This window comes from Mustela lutreola, chromosome 10 (genome assembly GCF_030435805.1).
Source record: "Mustela lutreola isolate mMusLut2 chromosome 10, mMusLut2.pri, whole genome shotgun sequence".
NCBI classification, from domain to species: Eukaryota; Metazoa; Chordata; class Mammalia; order Carnivora; family Mustelidae; genus Mustela; species Mustela lutreola.
The window spans coordinates 97,007,108-97,033,422 of record NC_081299.1 but is presented as its reverse complement, the minus strand read 5'-3'; the positions used below and the strand labels follow the sequence as shown (position 1 = coordinate 97,033,422).

The 26,315-nt window shown below is 39.0% G+C and overlaps 1 protein-coding gene across 3 annotated transcripts in view; it reads right to left on the bottom strand.

The window, feature by feature from the left end:
• MAGI3 (membrane associated guanylate kinase, WW and PDZ domain containing 3) overlaps positions 1-26,315 on the bottom strand; it is a 229,693-nt gene that overhangs the window by 202,295 nt on the left and 1,083 nt on the right. The gene's annotated exons all lie outside the window — the stretch shown is intronic.

Genomic DNA, 26,315 nt, shown 5'->3' with positions numbered 1-26,315 from the left:
AAGTTAAATATAAGCTATCAGAAATCAACAAATGTCCCCAATTTAAGACTCTAAATATTTGCTCTGATAATATTTCGGCTGAAACCACTAATTTTAACTTGAAGTATATTACAAGGTAAAACTAGGTGCCAAAAAGATCACCAACCTATAAAGGGGCACTGGAGAATTTTATGGGTGATGGAAATACTCTGTATTTTGATTGTGATGGTGATTATATGACCATCCAGCCATCAAAACCAACTTAAGTATATATCTTAAAAAAAGGGTGAATTTTATTGTCGGTAAGTTATATCTCAATAAATCTGACCCAAAAAACCACCAATGATTTAACTCTTGACTTCAATGGCAGTTATTCAAAGGACATTCAAAAGTTACTTAATGTTTTATTAGAAACAAAGTATATGCCAATATCACCTTTACTATTTATAATACTATATGCATAGGCTACAAACACACCTAGTTTCTTAATACATAATTTTATAATTTTTATTTGAGTGGTACTCTACATATTTCATCCTGACTTCGAGAAACGAGTTTTTTTTTAAAGATTTTACTTTATTTGTCAGAGACAGTGCACAAGCAGGGGGAACAGCAGGCAGAGGGAGAAGCAGGTTCCCTGCTGAGCAAGAAGCCTGATGCAGGACTTGATCCCAGAGCCCTGGGATCAAGCTAAGGCAGATGCTTAACTGACTGAGCCCCCCCAAGCATCCCCCAGAAACAAGTCTTAACACTCGCGATCAGCATCTGACCTGAGGTCCCCACTCATCTTCTATCATCATTCTAACAAATTTAAAATCTCAATCATATTCCCCCTTAAACCAGCTGTCCTTCCCACTCTCCTTTCTTCTGTATTTCAGTATCTGTCACCTGGTATCTCTTCCTTACCACAGTATCAGTTCTATCCTGGGAAAGAGGACTCTTCCTTTAAAGGCTTCCACAATAATCTCTACCCCCACTACTCTGTCCTACACACCAGTGCCAGATTAAGCATATATCCCTTTATTATTATAGAAACCCCAGTTCAAAAATATTTGGCTATGCTCACTGACTTCAGGATAAAATGCAAAGTCTCTCACTAGCTTTCAAATCCTCTATAACCTGACTTAATCCTATATATACAACTCTACCCAGAAAGTACAAAATAAACTGATTTAAAATTTTTTTTTATTTAAAATTTATTAGAAAGACAAGATACTGGGAAAGGGTGTAAAGAGATAACATACTAAAAGTTTTAAAACTTCAAAGAAATACAAGGTATATTCTGGAGTAAGGAACACACCAATCTCATTGGTATAGGAAGAAAGAATTGGATGTGAGGCTGAAAAAGCAGGCTAGGTCCACACTATTAAGGCTTACATGCTAACTTGAAGGTTTTAATACAAAAAAGAAATCACAGATTTTTCTGAAGATCTTATTTATTTATTCCAGAGAGGGGCCGGGGAGAGCAGAAGGAGAGGAACAAGCAGACTCCTCACTGAGCGTGGAGTCCAATGTGGGGGCTCGATCTCGGGATTGTGAGATCATGACCTGAGCTAAAACCAAGAGTCAGATGCTGTCTGACTGAGCCACCCAGGCACCCCCACCATGGATGTTTTAGGACACAGGAATGACATAATAGAAATGATGCTCAAGGAAATTATTCCGGGGCTGGAGTACAGGATGTAATGGTGAAGATGAAATGAAAAGCAGAGGCTAAGTAAGGAAGATCATAGCCAATGGGAACAGTCTAAACAAGAAGTGAAAAGAACTTGAATGTGGCAGGAATTTAGGAAGCAAGGAAAATGATCACTTTCAGCTCTTGTAGTAGACGCAAACCTCCCCCAAATAACCAGACAGTGGTGGGAGTCCCATCAGGCACTCGTGTAGGGGTGAATGGGTAGGGATGGTTATAAGATTCATCCATATAGTACTCAATTAAAATTAATAGAAATTATTCAATCTGGAAACCAAAGGGCCTGGGTAATTCAAAAAACACCCCAAATTCCTTTATATTTAAATGAACTTCTGGCAAAAACACTACAGGAATTATAATTACTTACTTTGGTTATTAGTATTACTCTGTTCCTGAAAAGGCTACTAGCTAAGTAAGCATTTATAAGAAAGCTACCCAAAAACACGGTAAGGAAGAGGATCTGGGATTAAAAATTGCTTATTTCTGAAAATACAAAGATTTGCTTCAGATTTTCATTATTTGGTCTAGTAACATTTCACACAAATACTACAAAACCTTCAATAATAAGGTCATCTTATTAAGAAAATAATATACCAAATTTCACATCACAGTGGTTTCAATCGAATTAGTGTTGCAAATATGAAAGAAACTCTTACTTCCTAATTATAGCATCGAGCCATATATTACACATAAACATCCTTTATTTAAATCTGCTTTTGTAATTTACATTAACTTGGATTGAAGTTAATTCACAGAACTATTCCATTACTATTATTAAATGTAAAGATCTATTTTTATTTTTATATAGACACTAAACAGAATAGAAAATTCAACTTCATTCTTCAAAAAATAATTTTTCCTCAAGATTCAGGGAGGAGGGGCGTCTGGGTGGCTCAGTGGGTTAAAGCCTCTGCCTTCGGCTCAGGTCATGATCTCAGGGTCCTGGATCAAGCCCCATATTGGGATCTCTGCTCAGCGGGGAGCCTGCTTCCTCCTCTCTCTCTGCCTGCCTCTCTGCCTACTTGTGATCTCTGTCTGTCAAATAAATAAATAAAATCTTAAAAAAAAAAAAAAAAGATTCAGGGAGGAGACCAAGGAACAAATCAATTCAATTCCCTTCAAAGCAGTTAGAAATTAATTTCTAACAAAATTTATAGCTCATTTACTTCCTCAGTTTTTCAAGAAGCATTTTGAATTAAAAAGACACTTACAAATACTAGTTGAGGTTAGATACGAGAAGTAATCTGAGGCAATAATTCAAAAAAGTACCAGGACACACATGAAAATCAGCCTTTATTTACAAATTAGCCTTCTGACAAAAGATACAACAGAGATATCTAATTACACTATCAGAAGTCGTTAATGAAAATATAAGGTTTAGAAACAATCATTTAAAAAGAAGGCCTTCTGTAGTTGCTAAGATGGAGACTGTGTATGTGTCGATTTAAAAGCCTACTGCTTTCCACTAGATTAAGGTCAATGTGTCCAAACAGCTCAGCTTTAATACTAAATACTGCCACTCAACAAAGAGAAGATTAAGTTTCTGAGAACAGGTTGTATATTAGGGTTTTTATATTTGTCAAGGTCGTGTTTTTAAACATTTTGGCAATTTATTGGTAGCTTACCCGAAGTTTGGTTTTAGTTTTTAACTGACTTATGGACTCAAAATTTAAGACTGATTCAGTTGTTTAAGATGGAAAGATCAGCAACTTTGGTTGTGTACCCAAGATTACTTTGCTTTATATGAAGTCCATCTGGCTATCTCAAGGAGGTCAGCAACTGGGAAGTCAGGGGTTAAGTGCCAGAGATCCAAATGAGAGAAGATGTTTATATATAGAACACCAAGACTCTAGCTTGTGCTGATCAGAGATATTACCCATGGCAAACTTTTGGGTAGAAGACAGAAATGAACCAATATCCAATAGGTACTTGCCATCCTCATTGGGCCATTTAGCTACCAAGGTGGGGCGAACCACCTGGAAGAACATCATTCATCAACATGCCAGTCAGTGACTGCTGTGAGTGAAGGGCTGGAGTTCTCCTGCACTGTTAATAATTTAGCAAATAATCCAAAATCAGGGAAGACTTTTAGAACTGAAAGAAGAAAGAATCTCTTTTTGGCTAAAAGATCCCTGATGATTGTCAAAAAAAGAAAATAAAACTCCAGAGATAGGAAGACAATAGGGTATGATGAAAACATATTGGGTAACAGTTATCAAGACCCCCCAAAAATGTTCCTCTTTTCTTACCAATTCATTGCAGGTCTAGGAATGTCACAGCCAACATAAAATAGTACAAGAAAAAGTAATGTATATGATTGCTTCTGGGTGGTACATCACTAGCGGCTATTGTTTTGTCCGGATTCTTTATGAAACTTTTTAACACAGAATTGTGGCAGGGCTGGAGCTCAAATGTAGGAGGAACAACCAAAAGCCACACTCTAGACTTCTTTGTAATCTAAAGAGAAGTTTGTCAACCCCACACAAAGGACTGTCACTTAGAGAAGATGAAGCTGACTTATACTTCAGTCCATACAAAATCATCTCAAAATACAGAGCACTCCCTCAATTTGTTTTGAACAGCAAAACACTGTCCCAGAAAGCAATCTGGTGAGACAACAGATGGGGAGAGGTGACCTTCAGGCAACGGAAGTGCAAGCACCTGAAGAAAATGGGATGCTGAGAAAGGGTCTAGAAGCCACAGGGACCTTACTTACAGCACTTTCCAGAGTCCGTTAAATTAGGCAGGGGCAATCTGAGGAGAAGTTCTTACAGCATTGCTTGAAATTTCAAGTCACATGGGACATGAAGGGAAAAATGTGCCCAAGTAGGTTCAGCAGTGATAATTTCTAACAGTTTTGTGTAACTTAGGACAGGTTAACTAAAGAACTCTCCTGAAACCTATCTATTATATAATGGGAAAATGCCAAGTCATGGCGAGTGCCAACCAGGGAGAGGGTACTGAGACTAGACAGTCAGGAGACAGTGTTCAGACACAGGAAAAAAACACCAGGAAGTAAAAATGAGGGTGAGATAGGAGAAAATAGTGTGTGCAGTGGGGGTGGTATCAGATACTAATCCTACTTTATAATCTTACCTATGTCTAGTCTTAAGCCTGGTCTGTCCCCAGTGGAATGACACTGACGCTTAAGTCTTATCCCATACATCCTATTTGATTCTGACCAAACTGCTACCAATTCTGACCAAACTTTCCTGTGTTAAGTGTAAAATTTCAGGGTTAGTTCATGGGGAAAAATCAGATGTCAAAGATAAAATTTATAATATGATTAATTTTATTCTTTATAAAACCAGAAACATATTCAGTTTACGGGAACTATATAAGTAATATCACATCTCCCTCCCTGACTGGACTTGGTTTCCAAAACTTAAATTAAGGAAAAAAAGATATCAAACTTGTTTAATTCAACTGGGTCAAGTCATTTGGTGTTTGTGTTATGTTTTTAAGAACAGGTTTTAAAAAAGTCAACTCTTGTTGAAACACATATCTCCAAATTGGGTGTCAATTTTGGCTACCTCTCTCCTCTATACTTTCTTTCCTTCTTTTTTTTTTTTTTTTTTTTTAAATTTATTTGAGAGAGAGAGCACGAGCAGGGTGAAAGCTAGAAGGAGAAGCAGACTCCCCTTGGAGCAGGGAGCCCAATGAGGGGCTTGATCCCTGGACTCTGGAATTATGACCAGACAAAGGCAGGTGTCTAACCAACTGAGCCACCCAGGTGGCCCTCCCCTCTATACTTTTCTAATTCTTACCCACAAGGAATTGAATTCCACTTGTCAAACCTGGGAGAGTACACTATATGTTCTTCTTGAACCTTTCCACCAAGGCAAATTTCTTCTTAGTCAAAGTTACAGAGTTGCCTTGCAGCCTGGAAAGTGTATTATTGTAAATGAAAACACTAGTAAGTGTTTTAATGTAAATTTGAATATTTTTCTCAGTACTGGTAATAGACCAATTTTATCATCATTGTCTGCTGGGTGGAGTCTAAGTTACTGAACTAAAGAGCTATAACATTAATCGCATATTATGGCAAAGTACAGAACTATTTAAGTATCCTGGAGTTGCAAAGTATATAAATAAAATTTGTAATAGATTAATCCTAGAAAAATCTCTGAAGGAAATAAATTTAAGACGAGATTTTGAAGAATTATGGCAAACACTTTAGTTTGGCTCTAACAGAGTATCCACACTGGGAAATAATGAGAAATGAGTTTGGAACCATAAGACTAGAGAGAGTTGCTGAAGAATATTGAGTGTTAGAATAGAGAGCAAACACAGCAAGGAAAGAGCACAATGCTCTTTTGGGTTAATTTCCTTAAAATCCAAACTATCAGAAGTCAATAAAGAGTGAAAATGCTTCTTCTACAAGAAAGCATAAAAATAACATCAATCTAAGATACTTAAGTCTGACTTTTTTTGTTTGTTTGTTTACGAGAGAGAGAGATCACAACAAGTAGGCAGAGAGGCAGGCAGAGAGAGAGAGGGGCAATGATCCCAGGACCCTGAGATCATTACCTGAGCCGAAGGCAGAGGCTTAACCCACTGAGCCACCCAGTCTGACTTTTAAAGATAAACATGTCTCATATTCCTATACCAACTCAAATTATTTGTAACTTCCAAGCCTGATACTGACTTCAGGGACAGCTTAGCTAGTTAATTCCATCAGATAGAAACATCTTTTTTTTTTTTTTTAAGATTTTATTAATTTTATTTGACAGACAGAGATTACAAGTAGGCAGAGAGGCAGGCAGAGAGAGAGGAGGAAGCAGGCTCCCTGCTGAGCAGAGAGCCCGATGCGGGACTCGATCCCAGGACCCTGAGATCATGACCTGAGCCGAAGGCAGCGGCTTAACCCACTGAGCCACCCAGGCGCCCAGATAGAAACATCTTTTAAATGGCCTATTTTTCACTCCTTAGAAAATAAGGTGCTCACACAACACAAATGAAAAATCTGCAGTCTTTTTCTATATACATATAGGGCTTCGCCACAGAGGCTGAAATTTTACCTAGATTAAATAAACTTCCTTACCTTTTTGAACTACAGCTTCTATTACATCTTTAAACATATAGCAAAAGATGGAAAGCGATTTCAGGAAATTGAAACAAAACACAAAGGCTAAATTCCTTGAAAGGAAATGAATCATTCCCTGTTGTATCTTGGCCTGGCATGAGGCTAAGTGCATAGTAGGCATGCAAGGAACATTTGCTAATTAAATGCAAAGGCTTTGCCAACAAAAGGATTAATCCTTGGAAGAATCCCAAGCTACATTCCTGGACCAAATATCTGAAAATGTTCTCAAGTTACATTATACTGTACTTTCCAACAAGTCCTAAGTGATAAGCTAACTTTGTAATCCAATCAAATGCAACAGTAGTACCACATCCTTTGCATTCTGTCTTTGAAATTTGGGTCCAAGAGATTTTTAGCACATACAACAGTTGGCAGCCAAACTTGTCCAATGTCCAAAATTGACTTTTATTCTTATTTATATGTTAAAATGTAATCAAATTAGAATCTTAGGCTAATGATAACCTGCATACTAATCCTGGATCCAAAAAATAATTAGCTACAGGACCTTGAGCCTGTCACCTTGGTGACAAACTAGAAACTGAGAAAACTAGACGTTTGAAAAACCTTCCTTGGGAAAATGTACTGATAACTGCAAGTTATAAAAAATTCTGACATGCACAAAAAACCTGATGGATGGCTACAAGGATAACATAATATAGAATAAAGCAAAGAGGGTAAAAAGTTAGGAAAATAATCTAGATGGTAGATATACCTCTTCACAGAAAAACTTCTTCACTAGCCCTAATCCCCCATCTTTCCATTCCTGGAAATGGCACCATCACACGTCCACTTGCTCAAAGCAAAAAACTAGAAGTCCGAAGTCCTCCCCTCCCTCCACTTTGCAACCCATGGGCCAAGTCCTGTTAGCTCGTCCTTCAAGACCTCTCTCAAGTCCATCCACTTGGTTCAGCGCCCTCCTCTCATGCTAGTCCAAGCTGACCTCCTTCCTCTTCCCTCCCTCCTCTCCTGTCCCTCCTGAACCATAAGAATCATAAACAATGATTATTCGAAACACATACTGGACATTCACTTTTCAACTCTAGCTTACTGGTGACATTAAAAATATAAATAATATTCAACCCCTTCCCAGACCCCTGCTGGCTTCTGTTGACTTCTTCGACCTCCTTTCTAGGCCTTCTACCCCTCATTTACCAGGGATCAGCCATACCGTTCTCTACTGTCCTATGACCCGCCCAGCTCTTACATTAAGGCCTCTGGACTTAATAATTCCCTCTGCGATGCTTCCTCTCAAAATTTCACTTGACCAACTCCTTCCTTCTAGTCATACAATGTGCAACTTCCATGTCCCCTCCTCAGGGAGGCCTTCTTGGACCACCCAATCTAAACAACACATTCTCTATCTCCTCATCCCGATCTATGCTTTTTAGAGGGTGAGAGTATATCACTTCTGAACACAGTCACATTGCCTAGATTCAGGGTCCAGCTCCGTACGTCCTTAGCTGTGTGACCTGGGGAAAGTTACTTGGCTTCTCTGTGCCTAAGTCTTCTCATATGTAAGAGACAAACCAACTTCATAGGGTAATTGTGAGACTAAATAAATATGAAGGAGAACACTTAAAAGTAACACCTGGCACATAATAAGAGCTACCAATGTCTTCTTTGATACTGTTATTATTATAATGGCATTGTTTATATTTTCTTCTTTATTATCTACCTCCCCAACTGGAATCCTAACTCCATAAGAGATCTTGCATACTTTGTTTATGGGCATATACCCAATGCCTAGAATACTGGCAGGGACTTAGCAAATGCTCAGTAAATTTCCACTGAATGAAAGCATTAATATGCTCTTACATTTGACCGTGGTACTATTTCATTTGTCCTCAGTAAACATTTACCTACAACATAGCATTTTTTTCTTTGGTTTAAGAAGTTTCCCAAATTATCTGGAAAACATAAAGGAAGATCATGCAGCCCTCTGTGTCTTAATAGTACATATAAAGGCACAAATAGGGAACACGAGGAAGGAAAGCAGTGTTAAGAAAGAGACTTACCACCTACTCCACAATGTTGCAGTACTTTAGCCTTAGGGAATTTAGACAGTAATTAGCTTCTGTCATCTAGCATATTAATTGCTGAAAGAAAAAATATTTGACTACCCATAGCATATTAATCCTCAATTTAATATGTTATACAAAAGGTGGTCTTTTTAATACGCTGAGATGTTTCTTAAATACTGTGAATCTATTTATCATTATAAAAAAAAGACTCGTTTCTAAAGCTATTGTAACAAACTATATACAAATCAGGCGGCTCAACACAGTAAAAATCTATTCTCTCACAGTCCTGGAAGCTAGAAGTCCACAACCAAGGTGTCACCAGGGCCACACTCTCCCAGAGACCCTAGGCTGAGTCTGTGCCCCTTCTAGCTGCTGCAGATAGCCATTGGTCCTTAGTGCCCCCAGCTAGCAGGTGCAGCCCTTCAGCCTCTGCCTCCAGAGTCACCTGGTCACATAGCATTCTCCTCTCATGACACTGTGTCTCTTAAGAGCCCATCCTACTCAGGAGGACTTTGTATTAACTGCTTATGTCTGCAATGACCCTGTTTCCAAACTGCAGTACTGGAGGGAGGACTTCGAGATACCTTTTGGGGGCACACAATTCAACCCATAAAGCATACCTAGGTATACACTGCATGATCACTGAAAGTTGCAAACTTTTCAGCTCACCAAGATATTTTTCAAGGCATATTTCTGAATTTGGTACTTAATAAGAACCATATTCATGTCTGGTCCCAATTCTCTAGGATAACTCACAGTTATCTCTATGGTTGAATTCACAGCTTCATGATGATGAGAAATGTAATTAGATCAGTGGTCTAAAATGGTAAATACCCTAAACCTGCTACAAACAAGTGTCATGAATAAAATAATGACTGAGGGGCCCACTTTAAAACAGTTGGGGGAAATGTCCTACCCAACTGCAGCTAACACAATTTATTTTTCAGCCCCATGAGACAGGCAGTATTATCCTCACTATAGAGGAAGAATCTGAGGCGTCTTATCTGTCCAAGGTAACAGATGAGAAGTATAGAACTAAGATTCCACCACGGATCAACTCCAAGCCTACATTTTGAAGTCACACAACTTGATGGTGCTTTGCCACAGCTTTGTGTAAAATCCCACCAGGCTTTACCAAAAAGCTGTTTAGATTTGGCCCAAAGATGGGTTAGAGGTTGTGATTTCACCTCTGTGAACATAATAAAGACAACGGGTCCTACAACATGATGTGCCAAGTGAAATTACAACACCGAGAGCTATGTTTCTATTCAGCTACATTGTTTTTTAAAATGAATGAACAAGACAACAAAAATGGAGGAACTCTTGTCCACCCCATTGCAAAGATTATGACAGCAACTTGAGGGGAAAACTGACCAGAAACAGACCTGGCCAAGTGGGACATGAGGACCATACTCTTGCACAACTGTTCTTTCACTTAGGGTAGGAGCAGTAAACTAAGGAACAGCTCAGTGAGGCTGCACCGTGGCTTAAAGAGAGGGGCAACATGTAAGCACAAGGAAGAAACTCTGACCATGTCCTCTCTTCTAATCAGGCCCCCCAAGCCAGAAAATGGCCACAGAAGGGCTAGAAGATTTTAATATCGTTTGCATAGATGCTTCTTTAATACCACTGGTGCCAGGGATAGAGAAAAAGTAGTATCCCAGGAGGTGAAGAATTTGCCAGCTGTACGTAGTAAGGCAAATTATACGGATTCCCATTGAGTATTTGGGGGGAATGAGAAAATATTTATTTTTAAGATCTTATTTATTGATTTACGGGGGGGGAGAGAGATGGAGCATGTGAGAGCAGAGGAAGAATAGAAGCAGACTCCACACTCCCCCGAGGCTGATGTGGGGCTCGATATGGCGACCCTGAGATCATGACCAAAACCAAGAGTCGGATGCTCAACTGACTGAGCCACCCAGGTGCCCCAGGGAATGACACAGTATTTCTATACTGTTTACTTATAGTAAGTTCCTTAATGCTGATGAAATTCTCATCTGCATTATATCACTTTAACAGCAGACTAATATGCCATAATTAGACAATTTTTCATTCTTTCAATTAGTAAGAAATTATCCTAAGAGACTATCTATTGGCCTTTCAAAGATCCATTTCTAATTCCTATTTTTTTAAGATTATTTTTTCAAAGACTCGGTTTGTTTAGTATGTGCGATCCAGTTTGAACCTCTAAAACAAGGATATGAAATAAAATATTACCTAGAGACAGGCATCTGGCATATTTTCAAATCCAGAAATAGAAAAACACATACACGCATGTTCTGGGGGTACAGAGCAGCTCCCGAATATCTAAGCAAGGACAAATGTCAAAGAAAATAGAAGGATGCCCCCCACCCCCACCAGTTTCCACCTGAGCCCCTGAGAAATTGGACAATCCACGAGGGGAAGTGAAGGAACATTGCAATTGGCTGACAGGATCTCTCCAAGGTCAGTCTTTTCTTTGGAAAGCAGAGACCCATGGGAGAAGCAATCAGAGTCAAGAGAAAACAAAACTGGAGAGATGAGCAGAGAGCGAGCAGCTGATCAAAGGCAGCTGAGGAGGCTGAGGCAGGGAGCTCCAGACACTAGTGTGAACCTTATCTGCTCCTGAAGGCACAGGCAGGAGCTACAGAAGAAGAGAGATGCTACCTGTGCCCCAGGACTCAAGCCTCTGAGGTGTAGGGCATTTATACAGTAACAAGCTAATCTATGCCCAAGCAAATGTAACACATGAAAAATGCCACAGAATAAAATGTATGTATTCAGACATCCCATAGTGGAGATTTCAATCTTATTCTAATACAGAATCTACTCGGGGGAAGGATGTGGACCATAAGCTACAAGTTACAAATGCCTCATTCTGGAAATACCACATATCATACTGCTCCTGGCCCTCTTGACCTTCTTTTCTTGCATCTCCATCCCAGAAAATCTGAACCCAAACTTTCAACAGATTGTCTCCTCATCACGACTAAAGGCACTGAAACAGAAACAAATAAACCACCATAAAATTCCAGAGTGTTCTGTTAAGGTCAATGACACAGAGGAATCCACAATTTCACGTAATTCTAAGTACAGGGAATAAAATAAGGCTGCCCCTCCTGGAGGCTGGAGCTGTAGGATGATTCCAGAATGATTCTGTACCTTGGGAAGAGTTTGTGGCCCTTCCCTCCAGTGGTCTTCTGGAAATACCCCTCAGCCCTACTGCATGTGTCAATTTCTTCTGCTCATTCATGGTTTCTTCTCCCAAAATTTTAGTTTTTACATGGTTAAAAACGGCTTTCCGGGGCACCTGGGTGGCTCAGTGGGTTAAAGCCTCTGCCTTCAGCTCAGGTTGTGATCTCGGGGTCCTGGGATCGAGCCCCGCATCGGGCTCTCTGCTCAGCGGGGAGCCTGCTTCCCCCCCCCTCTACCTGCCTCTCTGCCTACCTGTGATCTCTATCAAATAAATAAATAAAATCTTTTTTAAAAATAAATAAATAAATAAAATGGCCTTTCCAACCTTGACTCTACCTCCCCACCTCACAATCAGTGGTGTGTTTTGTAGACGCTAACAACTCCCACCACAGCCATGACAACAGTGAAAACACAGCTGGCAAGATAACCTATTATACAGTATTTCCACCACTCAGTTACAACAGATGTAAAGAAACCCAAGAGAATAGAGAGTAGTAAAATAATTAGGAAAGGGCATGGAATATTAAAAAAAAGAAGAAGAAGAAGAAGAAGAAAGAAAGAAAAAGAAAAAAGAAAAGGTCAAACTCACAGAAACAGTGGAGGCAAGGGGAGAGGTTGGTAAAAGGGGAAAGGAGAGAGTTCTGAGGATCTAATGTAGAATATGATGACTACAGTTGGTAATACTATATTGCATGACTGAAATATGCTAACTTGAAGTATTCTCATCAAAATAAAAAATACCATAAAACTCCAGAGTGTTCTAGGGGCACCTGGGTGGCTCAGTCAGTTAACCATCTGCCTTCAGCTCAGGTCATGATCCCAGGGTCCTGGGATCGAGCCCCGCATCGGGCTCTCTGCTCAGCAGGGGGCCTGCTTCTGAACCCTTTCCTCCCAGCTCCTTCTCTCTCTCACTGTCTCTCTCACACACAAATAAATAAACAAAGTCTTTAAAAAAAAAATAAAAGTAAATTCCTAATATTTAAAAAAAGAATTCAAGTGTTCTATTAAGACTGGTAACACAGGAGTGTGTTATGTAAACCAAATCATCATGCTACATACTTTTACATTTACATCATCATGCTATATACTATTACAATTTTGTCAGTTGTACCTCAGTAGAGCTGAAAATAAGGAAATCACTAACTTTGAGCATTAAGTAACTTTGTTGTTAATATAATTTGCTTAATTGTAATTTTATGCAACTTAATGTTTTCAAATGACTCTTTGGACAACTAGCTCGCTCAGTTCCTGAACATTCAACCATCAGGCTCAAGAAAGAGTACAGCCAACTCAGGGCATAATTGGCAAACCTCTCAGCTGAAGCGCCTACTCCTAACTGGAAATGCTTTCCTTTTTGTCTTAGTTCAAATCCCCAGGAAAAAGTCTTACTGGCCCCATTCATCTTTCAAAGGCACAGAAATCACAGGTTCTTGACCAGCTTATGAGCTGGTTATTTCGGCTGAGGTGCCCTCCCTGGCCTGGATGCCTGCGGGTTATAGGGAAGATGGAGATTAAGTGATAGAAAACACAGATGTCTCAGCAGCAGGGACAGGAGGTAGGACAGACGTAAGCTAGTAGCAAGATAGAGATGTTAAAAATCTATCAGCTTTGTGACCACTCCAACTACAGGCCATTTCGAAAAGACAAGCTCACAGAAATGACAGCTATCAGGAAAGGATTAAATACTATCTTTAATTAGATGGGCCTGTGGGGGTTGGCAGGAGGGACGCCTGGGTGGCTCAGTTGATTAAGTGTCTGCCTTCGGCTCAGGTCATGATCCCAGGATCCTGGGGATCCAGCCCGATGTCAGGCTCCCTGCTCAGTGGGGAGCCTGCTTCTCCTTCTCCCTCTGTCTCTCCCTCTGTCTCTCCCCCTGCTTGTGCCTCACTCTCTCATGCTGTGTCAAATAAATAACATCTTAAGAAAAAAAAAGACGACGACAAAGATGAGCATGTGTGAGAAAGGGTCAGCAGGCACTCAGCACCCACCTGCTTACAGTAAGCCATCCTAAAATGCAGAGGTTGGTAAACTAAAACCTCTATTTCCCAGGTTCCTTTACAGCTAGTATGCGGGATAAAAATTCAGTTCCACCATGTAAGATATAGGACACAAAATATGGAAGGCAGAAGCGAAGCAGAGCTCCATCAGCCTGTGGCTTTTAGTGGCCTTCAGCCAGCAAAGAAGGTCACAGGCATGTCAGAGCCCAGTCTCCGGCCTCAGGGCTGTTGAGGGACAATGGCAGAAGTAGCAGGGCTGGCTCGGAGTCAGTCAGTAGCTCAGGGGCATCTAGAAGTTGTCACAGCACTGGCCAGACACTTACCTTCCAGAATTCAAGCAGCTCTTGACGGCAACAGCAGTGGCTGCTATGGTCCCCTCCACCACAAGGGCCGTGGTATTTTCCTGCCTTCATTGCAGTAACAACCTCCTGAATGCCACTTTCCTGACAGTGGCAGAGGGAGGAGCTCCCATGCCATGTTGCTTCAAGGAGTCCTGGAAGTCATTCTCAGAGTCCTGGCCTAGAGCCCAGCTCTCCAGCCCTTTCAAAGATTCTCTAAGCAACTAATTCCCTGTATTACATCCCTCTCGGTTTCCTGCACTTAACCCCAACTGATACTACAAGAGTCTACGGTAGACTGACTACAGAGAGATCTTTCCAGGTCTCCGCTCATGCTGTTCTTTCACAGACATACAAGAGGCCCAAGTGAGACATTACTATTCCCATCAGTCATACCTCCTGAGAAGAGTCTCCCCAAAACTGTGGCCAGTTCTGTGTGGCCTGAGATGTCTACTTGTCCCATACCCCGCAGGAACACAGCCCCCCATTATCAGTCATGTTCACCATCATTACAGCCACACAAGCTCAAGGACCCTGAGCCAAAAGCGCCCTTGACAGTTCATCTATCACATCCCTGAGCAGTTCCTAGCTCTAAAACTCCTCTTCCCCCGCTGCATCCCCTAGTCAGGCTGAGAGGAAGAAATAAAAGTAGAGCAGGCTCTAATTCAGACTTGTACTATTGCCCCACCAAGAAGGGAGAGAAGAGCGACAGCAGTCCACCATACAAAGCACCCAGTCAGAAGGATTCTACTGAAAGCACTGCGAAGAACCTTTCCGATGGGAGAAATAATTTTTCAGAGCTAAAACACCTAACAAGAACCAATACTTAGATATACAGCTATTACACCAGCTAACAGTTTTCTATTTAGATCTTAACCATAAGCCACTGCATTACACGAGGCCACAAATGTCATAGAAACCTGTGGCACAGAATGATCAAAATTTTCTGTCCTCCAGCCCCTGGGTTACCACTGTTGTCTCTAGCAACACTTAGGCATGCTGATGGCCTAAAAGACCTGGTCTAGGCTGTGATACTTAATTGCAAAGCAACACAAATTTCATAAAGGGACAGAATATGTTTAACAGGTTACTTCTTTTTTTCATCAATTTCACTATAATTTCCTACTGAGAGCCTTATGCCAGAAACCAAAACAACAAAAGCAACCAGAGTTCCAGGCCACACTCTGCCAGCTTTGTGCTGGGCCTCTGAGCAGAGCTACCTGCCTTTGCTAAGCCTCAATTCATTTCTCTGTAGACTAAGGGTATTAGTTGGATTGCTTTGGTTCCTTCCAGTTGAATGGCTGACTTGAAGCCCACACAGAAGACGTAACAGCATAAACACTTAAAGAATAAGAGGTGCCTGTACTCTACAACCTGCTTTAACCACCTCTTCAATGGCCACCTTACCGTAGAGTACTTGACGTCCGGAAAAAGAGAGATCTCCTTGAATACAATGAGTTATTCTTCCATCTAGCTTGGCTACATTTTATTTAAAGGTAATGTATACCTTGAACAGATTCTGCAGACTTTAAAAAAAAAATTCCTAGTCCCAAAATGTATTCATTCTTACATTCAACAGAACATTCTTTTAGGCCACCTGTCTCAAGATATGTGTGTTAAGAAATACCTTCCTGATGAGTGCATTATCCAATGAGTGGACAGGAAACGTGAGAACAAGATAATATTTGCAGTATCAAGTAGACAATCTTCCCAAGTATATTTACCCTCAGAGTATCCAGGCTTTTACAGAGAATAGCTGGAAAATTATCTTACCAAAGGTGGCAAGAATTAATGCTAACTTTCTGTCTGATGTGTAATTCTGGGGGCTAACTACTTCATCGGGCACAGTTTAGCTATAAAGATTAAGCTGCACTGCCACAAACTTTGTTTAGAAACAGAACCAAGAAATGAAGCTTTTATTTTAAGTACTTGCCCAATGTTTTACTGCATTTAACACCCACTCAAACAGTTCAGAATTGTGGGTTTTTTTTTTCCTTTTAATAGAGAAAAAGGAAGTAAGGCAGATTTTTTCAGACAAAATGAAATAATACTCTATCTGGAAAGTGAAGAAGGAAGACTCAAAGCTGCTTCAGTTCCTAGTCCTCGAGGTGAGTCTGCGACCTTTGGTGTGCTCATCTTTCTGGACCTTAGCTTTCTCACGTGTAAAAGGGAGAGGACAGCGCCTGACTCACAGAGAATGACAACATGTAAATTTCTTTACAGAAAAACACGTATGCCAATATACATATCCTTATAAACCAAACAGAGGGGGTGTATGATGTATGGACATATGATTGTTACTCAGTAAATGGCAGCTAGTAGTATCACAAGTCCCCAAGTCAGAATATTTCCCATTACACTCAGAGCAAGGTTGCCAACTTAGAGTCACTGCCAAAGGAAGGCTGATGTGTCACCTCATTCACCAGCATCTCACTACGAGATAGCTCTAGTTAGCAATTCTAACTCTATTTAAAGGAAATTAAATTTTTAAGTAGTATGGACTTTCTAACAGAAAACACTGAAACTCATGAAAAGCATCCTTAGCTAAAATAAGTTTTTTTTTTTTTTTTTTAAATTTATTTGACAGAGACAGCAAGAGAGGGAACACAAGCAGGGGGAGCAGGAGAGGGAGAAGCAGGCTTCCCGCTGAGCAGGGAGCCTGATGCGGGGCTCGATCCCAGGACCCTGGGATCATGACCTGAGCGGAAGGCAGCCGCTTAACAACTGAGCCACCCAGATGCCCCAGCTAAAATAAGTATTTTAACAAAATGTCCTCCTGCCCAAAGCTATAGATGTGGGTTAAGATATAGTTCTGTGAGCAGAGGTCAGGAAATGGTATTATTTTAACAGCTCTCATGACTTAATCAATATGTGGAATTAATACTGGAGAACTCTAATAATGTAGGATTCCGCAATAGAAGCAGTGATTTTCAAACATGGTTTAAGGACATCCCAAGACAGACATACATTAATCTAAAAATACAAAGTCATGATATGATTTTTTATGAATCACACCCAATTCTGTGAATTTTGGCTTTGGTGTAGAAGAGCATATTTATAAATAATTTAACGATATTTAACACTCAACAAAGAGGGGCACCTGGGTGGCTCAGCGGGTTAAGCCTCTGCCTTCAGCTCAGGTCATAATCTCAGGGTCCTGGGATCCAGCCCCGCATCGGGCTCTCTGCTCAGTGGTGAGCCTGCTTCCCCCTCTCTCTCTCTGCCTGCCTCTCTACCTACTTGTGATCTCTCTAATAAATAAATAAAATCTTAAAGAAAAAAAAGCTCACTAAAGATACAACCAGACAACACTAAGCCAAACTTCAGAACTCCTACCGTGCATGTTATACATAAGCTGAAGGTTGATTTTAAATTGTTTTCATGGTATTGGAGTTAAAGATATTCATCTGGTAATCAAGTATATAAAAAAGTGGGAAAAGATATTCAGTGTACCCACCCCTCTCTTTCAACCTGCCAACTCTAAGTACCTTCCTCCAGTGGAGGCAGGAAAAAACAAAGGTGGTCAGATTTTATCCTACAGTGTCTGCCAAATAACTTTTTAGATGATTAAACAGCTACTACATTACACACTTAAGCAGTGTTTCAAAGAGTCAGTGAAGTAGTTTATGTTTGACTTCTATGAGATCATGGTTTAAAGGTATTATTAGAGAATGCTTAGAAATAATGCAATAAAAATGCAGCTTCAGTTTAATATTTAAAAAGACCATTGTCTTAAAAGCAAAACATCCTGGAGGCCCCTGGGTGGCTGAGTTAAGCCTCAGACTCGATCTTATCTCAGGTCTGGATCTCAGGATCATGAGTTCAAGCCCTGCATCAGGCTCCACAATGGGCATAGAGCCTATTTAAAATGAATGAATGAATGAATAGCAAAACATCCTGGAAAGCAATTATTTTAGAATTTCATCTTCAAAATGATATAATATTAAGTTAAAAAATCACATCAAACAGATTAACAATCATTTTCTCAATGGCAAAGATAATTAAATGATCCTCCAAAGCATCCTATCCACCTAAGAATAAGCAGCACTGACTTAGAGAATCCTGACATTTTAAAAAATTGAAAAAGTACAAGCAGTACCTACCTTTTAATTGCACACATTAAAAAACTGAGATGTTGATTTCTTTGAAGATTGATTTATTTGAGAGAGAGAGCATGTACACACACATGTGCAGGGGACGAGGGGAGGGGTAGAAGGAACGGGAAACAATCTCAAGCAGACTCCCCACTGGGTAAAGAGCCCGACATAGGGCTCAACCCCAGGACCCTGAGATCATGACCTGAGCAGAAATCAAGAGTCAGATGCTCAACCAACTGAGCCACCCAGGCACCCCGAGATGTTGATATCTTAAAAGAGAAAGCATTTAAATAAAAGCAGCTTTTAGATTAAAAACTTCAAAATTATAATATTTAAGCAAACTATTTGAATAAAATCAGTGTCTCAGTTTTGGTCTACAGTCAATATCTGGTTTTTAAAAAATGATAAGCTTTATGACAACTGTATACTGTTGGTGGTTTCAAAGTAGGAGAGAGTAAATGTTTCAAAAGAGGCCGTTTCCTGTAGTATTGCCTCCCCACCGTCCCATCTTCTGAGGAAATACCCATCCCTTATCTCCTGGAGTTCTAGGACAGTTATTAATCACACTGTGCTTTCTATACTCAACTGCAAGAGTAGACGTTTCATGCAGGCCTGCCCAATCACAGTACCCGGCTGCCTTCTCTCTACAACTGGTCCAAGAGATGGGCACAGAGTCCCTGCATGAAATTCATTATTGGACTCCAGAACAAAGATGAGAAGCTTTAAGGACTCCATATGACTTGGGGGGTGGGTGGTTCAGAGCCACGTTTCTTGCTGAAGCTCACTGAGAGGTGAGCTGAAAAAGAAGCCAAGTCTGAGGAAAAGGGCCAAGAGATAGTCCCAAAAACCGTCACTTAAGAGCATGAATTTAGCTGCTACAGCCCTAGGCGTGGGTTTTCATGTGTGTAAGCCAATAAACTTTCTAGCCTAAATTAACCTCAGTAGTTTCTGTCACTTGCTATGGAATCCTAACAAACACAGAAACAGACATATGAATTGGGATTTTTTTACCCCTTCCTGATGAGATCTGACCTACATATCACCAAATACCTGTTGCAAACTGGATAACCACTTCCAAAGAGTAATAGATCTCTGGGGCTACTCCATTAAAAGGGATTTTTTTTTTTAAGTTATTTTATTAGAGGGGAAAAAAAAGCCAAGTTTGCATAATTCTATTTGATGAAAGTCAGAAATAAAGCATTTATTAATAAATACTTCCTTTTCCCCCCTCCCTTTCAGAGTATTTTCATTCCATAAAACTATTTCTGCTTAATGTCATCATGGGTATGTAAATAACCCCATTTTTGCTGGGACACCTGGGTGGCTCCATTGGTGAAGGGTCCAACTCGATTTTGGCTCAGGTCCCAGTCTCAGGATTGTGAGACTGAGCTCCATGTCAGGCTTAGAGTTCAGTGGAGTCTGCTTGAGATATTCTCTCTCCCTTTCCATCTGCTTCTGCATCGCCCCAGCCCCCGCCTCCACTCACTCTGTCTCTCTAAAATAAATTCTTTAAAAGGAAAACAAAAATATTTTTCATAGTCACATATAATTCCCAATTAGAACAACAATGAGAAATGGGGTACCCACTCACAAACTCCCTGGAAGCAAGAAAAATAATTATGTATTTATAATTATCTAAAAAAAAAAAAAAAAATAGCAAAGAACCTAAGACGCTAAAAAGTTTTAATTAAGTAGATCAGGTACTATTCATAATGTATACCTGAGACCAGGACTGCCTCCAAATAGAATAGATGCTAATTTTAACAAATTTGAAGCAAAATTTTTTTCCAATTTGCATTTCATAGTATTTTTTAAAAACCCTACACTCCAGGGCACCTGGGGGGCTCAACTGGTTAAGCATCCGCCTTTGGTTCAGGTCATGATCCCAGAGTCCAGGGATTGAGTCCCGCATCAGGCTCCCAGCTCCGTGGGGAGTCTGCTTCTCCCTCTGACCTTCTCCCCTCTCATGCTCTCTCTCAAATAAATAAATAAAATCTTAAAAACAAACAAACAAAAAAAAACCAAAAAACCCTAAACTCCAAACACATTATAGCAAAAAGTTTAACCCTCTATATTCCTGAGTCTCTGAAACTATCTCCAGTGTGTTACTAAAACAAGGTACCTTCCAATTTATGAGCACCATCTGTCTTTTCTCAGCTATTTAGTTATGTCACAAGTCAAATTATGGTGCTCAAAATGTAATCCATGTTCCCCTGGCCATGAGGCAATGACTGAAATTTGGGGGGTTGGGGGGAAGCAGTACTGCTCCTAGGAACACTGCAGAGCAATTGTGTTAGGACACACTGCTAAGGTTGGGGGGTGGGGGGGGTGGGGATAGAAATATAATGGTGCTACCCTTTTCTCTGGAAGCCAGTCAACTGTGACTCTAACAAAAGAGAAGGGGGAGTTAAGGTGGAAATCTATTTCCAGTTCTCTTTTTACTGGATTAGCAAATTGCATTTTCCTATAAAATTGGCTAGGCTTCGAAGGCAACACAAGAAAGCCTATTACCATAAAGCAAAGTACTACCAGTAATATTTCAGCTACAGTATGGGTTAAATAAAAATACTCAATACATTATGAGTTGAATAAGGCTGAAGGTAGAAATGGCCATAAGCACTTTACCAGCATTATTTCTAGATGATTCATATTAGAACTACCTATATATTTAAACAATATGATTCTCCATTTTCCAATTATCCTATAATACAGATTTTGTGCATTTACACAAAATAAGGTTTTACCCACATACACATACATGACTGAGATGGATTATACTGAAGACCTGTCTGTATTGAACATTCTTGTCCCATGTCTGTCTCTTCCTCTGCTTCCTACATACTACTGAGAGGATACAAATTTCACTCAACCAGCACTTATCCATCTCTCAAAACCAGGCTAAATTCAAAATTCTTCATAGTTCTCTCCTCGGCTAGCCAAAGCAGAAAATGAGGGCACAAGGCAAGGACCCTACCAAGACACAAAAGCAATGAAAGCTTTCTTTCACCTCATGGGCACATTTAACTTCTAAAAATTAACTACGCACACCCAGATAAGGGTAATTTTTTTAAAATTAAAAGATGGGTTTTATTAAAGGAAAAAAACTAAAACAAAAACAAAAAACCTAACTCTTTAATGCAAGCAAAACTATTTCACTTAGTGTTCAGCCAAAACACAGCAATTGGTTCCAACATGGCAGGGGCGGGAGGGGGGCAGGGCGAGAAGAGGCAAGAAGTTCTGGTCCTACAAATGGTATACTACAAACACAATTTTTAAAATACACTGTGACTAAAACACAGATTGTATTTTGAGGGCAATTTAACTAAGGGCTTTTCAAAAGATAATTGTGTTTATAGTTGATTTCCCTCTTTTTGTAATGACCTGAGAACCCAAATCCTAAGATGTAGCCCCACACCACTTTCTAGAACAATGTGCTTGGCAACCAATTAATTAGTCTAGCTTCCACCAAAATTCATACTCAAACTTATCTAAAGAGTTTTATTTAAGTACTAGGAGAAGAGTGATAAAGGTAAAACCCGTACTACAGGTCTTCTTGACCAATGAAACCTTAAGCTCCCATTAAAGTGTGAGCTTCTTGAAGATTGAGATCATTACTGATTCATTTTTATATCTGTTTTTATATCACCAGAGCTAGCTCACATGGGTACACCCCCAAACGGCTGCTAAGGGAATGAATATGTGCCAGGAACCAAACTTTTTCTCTTTATAAAGTAAAATCAGCACCTTTTGGGGGAAACATTCTAAATAACATACTTTCAAGGAGAACAACTCTTCCTGCACAAACACGTCTCTCATAACACTAGCCTCTGAGCCACCAAAAATCTTAACCTTAGGAGCAGTTTTAAATAAAGGACATTCATTCTCTCTGCCAAAATGTAGTACTGCAAGGAAATTATTTCTCAAAAATTCAGAGGAGAGACAGAACTGCTTATTTAATTAAAAGGGTCACAGTTCTGGTCTTCATTACCAAAATACTTACACTTCATCATATCACAAACAACCAAAAACTGACTTAAGAATTGGTAGAATTTGGAATTGGTATTAAATATGGAAGTGGTTCATAAAAATGAAATTCTCTGACAACACACTCCCCAAAATCCTAAGTGCTCACAAAATTTATAAAGCACCTAGAGGTTATATGGTAAAGATATTTTATGAAACTATTCACCTGAGAAGATTATGCACTGACTTCACAAGTCGGATCCTGGAGCAAATGTAGATTTGTTTTACCATCAATTTAGATAAATTAGAGACCAAGAAACACACACACACACAGAGAAATTTGTCTCTTAGAGGTTTTATAAAGTACTTCCCAGAACCTCCAGAGGAAAACAATTTATATTCCCCAGGAACACAGTTATGTCCCATGAAAATCAATTTTAACATTCAACTGAATAAAACAGAAATGATCTGAAAACTAAAAAGGGCCAATTATTAAGTGTTTCTTCAGCTTCTATGACATAAGCCCATTATTCACATGAACTGAAGATGTCAATGAATAAAGTCCAAAACCTGAAGTTACTTGAGTTGAGACCAACTGTAGACCCAAAAAATTGCTACCAAATTTTGAGAGGACAGTAAAGTTTCCAATTTAAGGTTTATCAAAATTTACCACTATTTTCCCTAACAAAGAGGCTGCCTCACCCAATCTCTAGCTTCTATGTTAAAAAAGTTTTTGTATTAGAAACCTAGGAAGCTAGCAATTAAATTTTAACTTCTATCACCCTTCCCTTCATCAAATATGACAACCACCTAAACAAAATTTACAAGTCCCAAATTACCCATTAAACCAAAAAGACAAAAAGACCCAAAAGTTAAAAGAAAGGGATAAAGTTATTCATGATTGGCCTAACGTAACACCCTTACTCAAAAGCTTCTAGTAATGCTTCTTCACCAATGGGGAATGGATTTCTAGGAATGTGCTCATTTTAACAAAATTCCCCTATAAATCAAATGTCTCCAAGAGTCCGTGGCAAACTTTGACCTACAATTAATTGGCGTTAAACAAGATCTATTTCAAACTAGTTTTTGTTTAAACAGTAACATTGTTCCTCGTGATTTTCCTCTCTAGATACAGTAGCAGACCTAAGGTAGTTGAAAGCACTGTGTGCATAATAAAGCAGTAAACAATGATTTCATGTACTTAATGTATCAATATTTAACCTGCGGAATAAAATCCACATAATTTGCAACCACTGAAATAGGTGTTTAAAAAAGTATATGAATTGAATATTAAAGTCGAACATTCATCATCCAGAGAATTGTAGAACAAAACTGACTATTTCTATCATTAGCCAGAAAAGAAACTGCTTAAAAATACGCTCTGAAATAAAATCAAAGAAACTAAGACTGGTCACAGGACTAGATCATGTAACAATTTCATCAGAGGTCCAAAGTTCAACTTCCTTTACTACTGTGAAACTACAAAGATCAAATTCAATTAAGAAGTTTTCTCCTGGCAGACAAGAATTAAAAAGAGAGAGAGAGAGAAGAGAAAAAAGAGAGAAGAAAAAAAAAGAAAGAAAGAGAAGGTCTGTAATTAAGATATAGGTGACCAGCTGGGCCAAGGAACAGGTGAAACTAAAGATGGTCCTCGAAGCAGGAATGCACTGACTGCTGCATATTATGTGAATACTAAGTAAGAATAAGATTCCAATAAGAAATTCCCTAATTCTCTCAAGAAAGCCTAGGATTAAGAACCATATTTTAAAGTAGGGGTTTTTTCCCCATTATAATCTTTAATGGAATTTGCAAGTGAGAAAAAAAGAATACTAAAGCCCCAAATCAAAGCTGAAGATGGTCACTGCCAGAAAGAATTCTTCCTTAAGTCATGTTGACGCTGGTTTTGGCTGAGCTCCCCTTAGCATGTACTAGACAAAAAGGAGTAAACTAGGAAGGATCTATATTCATCCTTTTGCTATGGACTTTGTCAGAAGACGATGAATGTGGGATCATTCCACACTATTATTACATCTCACAGAAATGTTAAATTTACTCTTGAACTGTACTAGTTTCCAGATGATGTTATGAATATAGTTTTACAAAGAGTTGCTAATCAAGACAAGAGACAGTGCAAAGTACACTTTACAATTCCATATTAAAATGGAAAATCCATTTCTCTCACAAAGTTTAGATAAAATGGAAAAAAAAAAACAACAATGTGCAGCGCAAATTCCTTTTTAAACTTCTTTACTTTGTATTTTCATACTTTTCAAATTTAAGCCTAACAGTATGGAACCCCTGTCTCCTCCAGAGATAATATTTATGCGATTTGTAATCACACCCAAAGTTCTAGGAATAAACTCTTCTAGTTCCTTAATTTCTAATATTTGAAGTCTTCCACTTAGCCTGCAAAAACCTTGCTATTTTACAACAAATGTTGTTTAAACAAAGCCATTTAAGAAAGCCATTTCATGTAATGCTTAACATGAGGATACTAAAAACTAAGAATACTATCCTTTGAGAAATTAAGATTTTTAAATTACAACTTACTTAGAAACAAAGAATAAGAATCTCAGATGACACATAATGGTACCCTTTAGAAATTACTGAAGGAGAGCATATCTTTAAAAAAATAAGTGTAGTATTCAGAACTTTTATTATTAATGATCAGAAAATATGCTAAACCCATTAATATAAATTATTCCCCTCAATATTTTTTGGTTTAACATTTAAAGTAGAAAAATAACTATGGTTGTCAAGAGGGCAAAATTTTATTACTATAAAAATGTCAACTACATCCCGGGGCATATGATTTTTATTCAACACAGCTAATCTATATTACCGAATACACTCTAAACTTTGAATTATTTTCTTAAATCTGATATAAACATTGAGAAAATATATAACATGCACATCAGACTAATATTAAAGATCTCCCCAGTCTTCTAAAAGAATCACAATACTTTGAGTATATATTGACTTCCTCAATCTATTAAATCTTAAACTATTTTTGAAAATAAGAATTACATTCTCATTTATGGCCCCAACTAATCAAAACAAAACACTATGATGCAGATGTTCTCATTATTCCCTGACTCATGGGATTTGAACTAAATGGCACTTACACTAGTAAACCACGTATTATATAGTATTTTGCATATTACAGACAGTGCCTGACTCACTAAATTACAGCCCCCAAAACCTTTCCTCCACCTTTCACATATGGCTCTGAAAGTTTGAGTTAAGAATTTCTTAATTTGCGAAACTATACAGAAAATGAAGTTTAAAGTCTGCCAAAGTTTTTTAAATTAGCAATAAAAAAGAAGCCCTTACATAAACTGTAAGCTTAAAATGAATATGATGAAACAGACCACATGAAGAAAATCTTAATTTAAGATTGCAGGGACATGTGAGTGTGTGCGTATACACCCACAATACTCACACATATGTATATTGCACCACAAACCATCAGTTCCCAATAAGCCCATGGACTATGAAAGAGAGATTTCCAAAGTGAGCTGCTGAGAAAGAAAAAACAATGTGAGGGAGAGAACATGTTAAATTTTTCTCCCGATTTTTCTAGCATTTTGCAGTGAAGGGATGGACTGATCACTCCAGCCCAAGTCACAATTAAAAAGCCCATTATATTCTGATGCACTATAGATTCAGTAGAGCACACATAACGAAACTAGTTTGATTTCTAATAACGTTGTGATCATAATTCTCTCTCCTACAAGCCTCTCAGAAAACAGAGCCACATTCTAACCAATGCTGAACAATGCTGTAGATAACAAATACATCAGGACCATTGCATACTATCAGATTTCACTGTACGCAGTCTGATCAATGCTTTCAAACATAAACGGAACGTGCTTTGCAGTAGATCTGACTGGCATAAAAGACACCAGGGCAACGGGGGTCCGTTTTACCCACCACTTCTACAAAATGTGTGTGAAATCAAAGA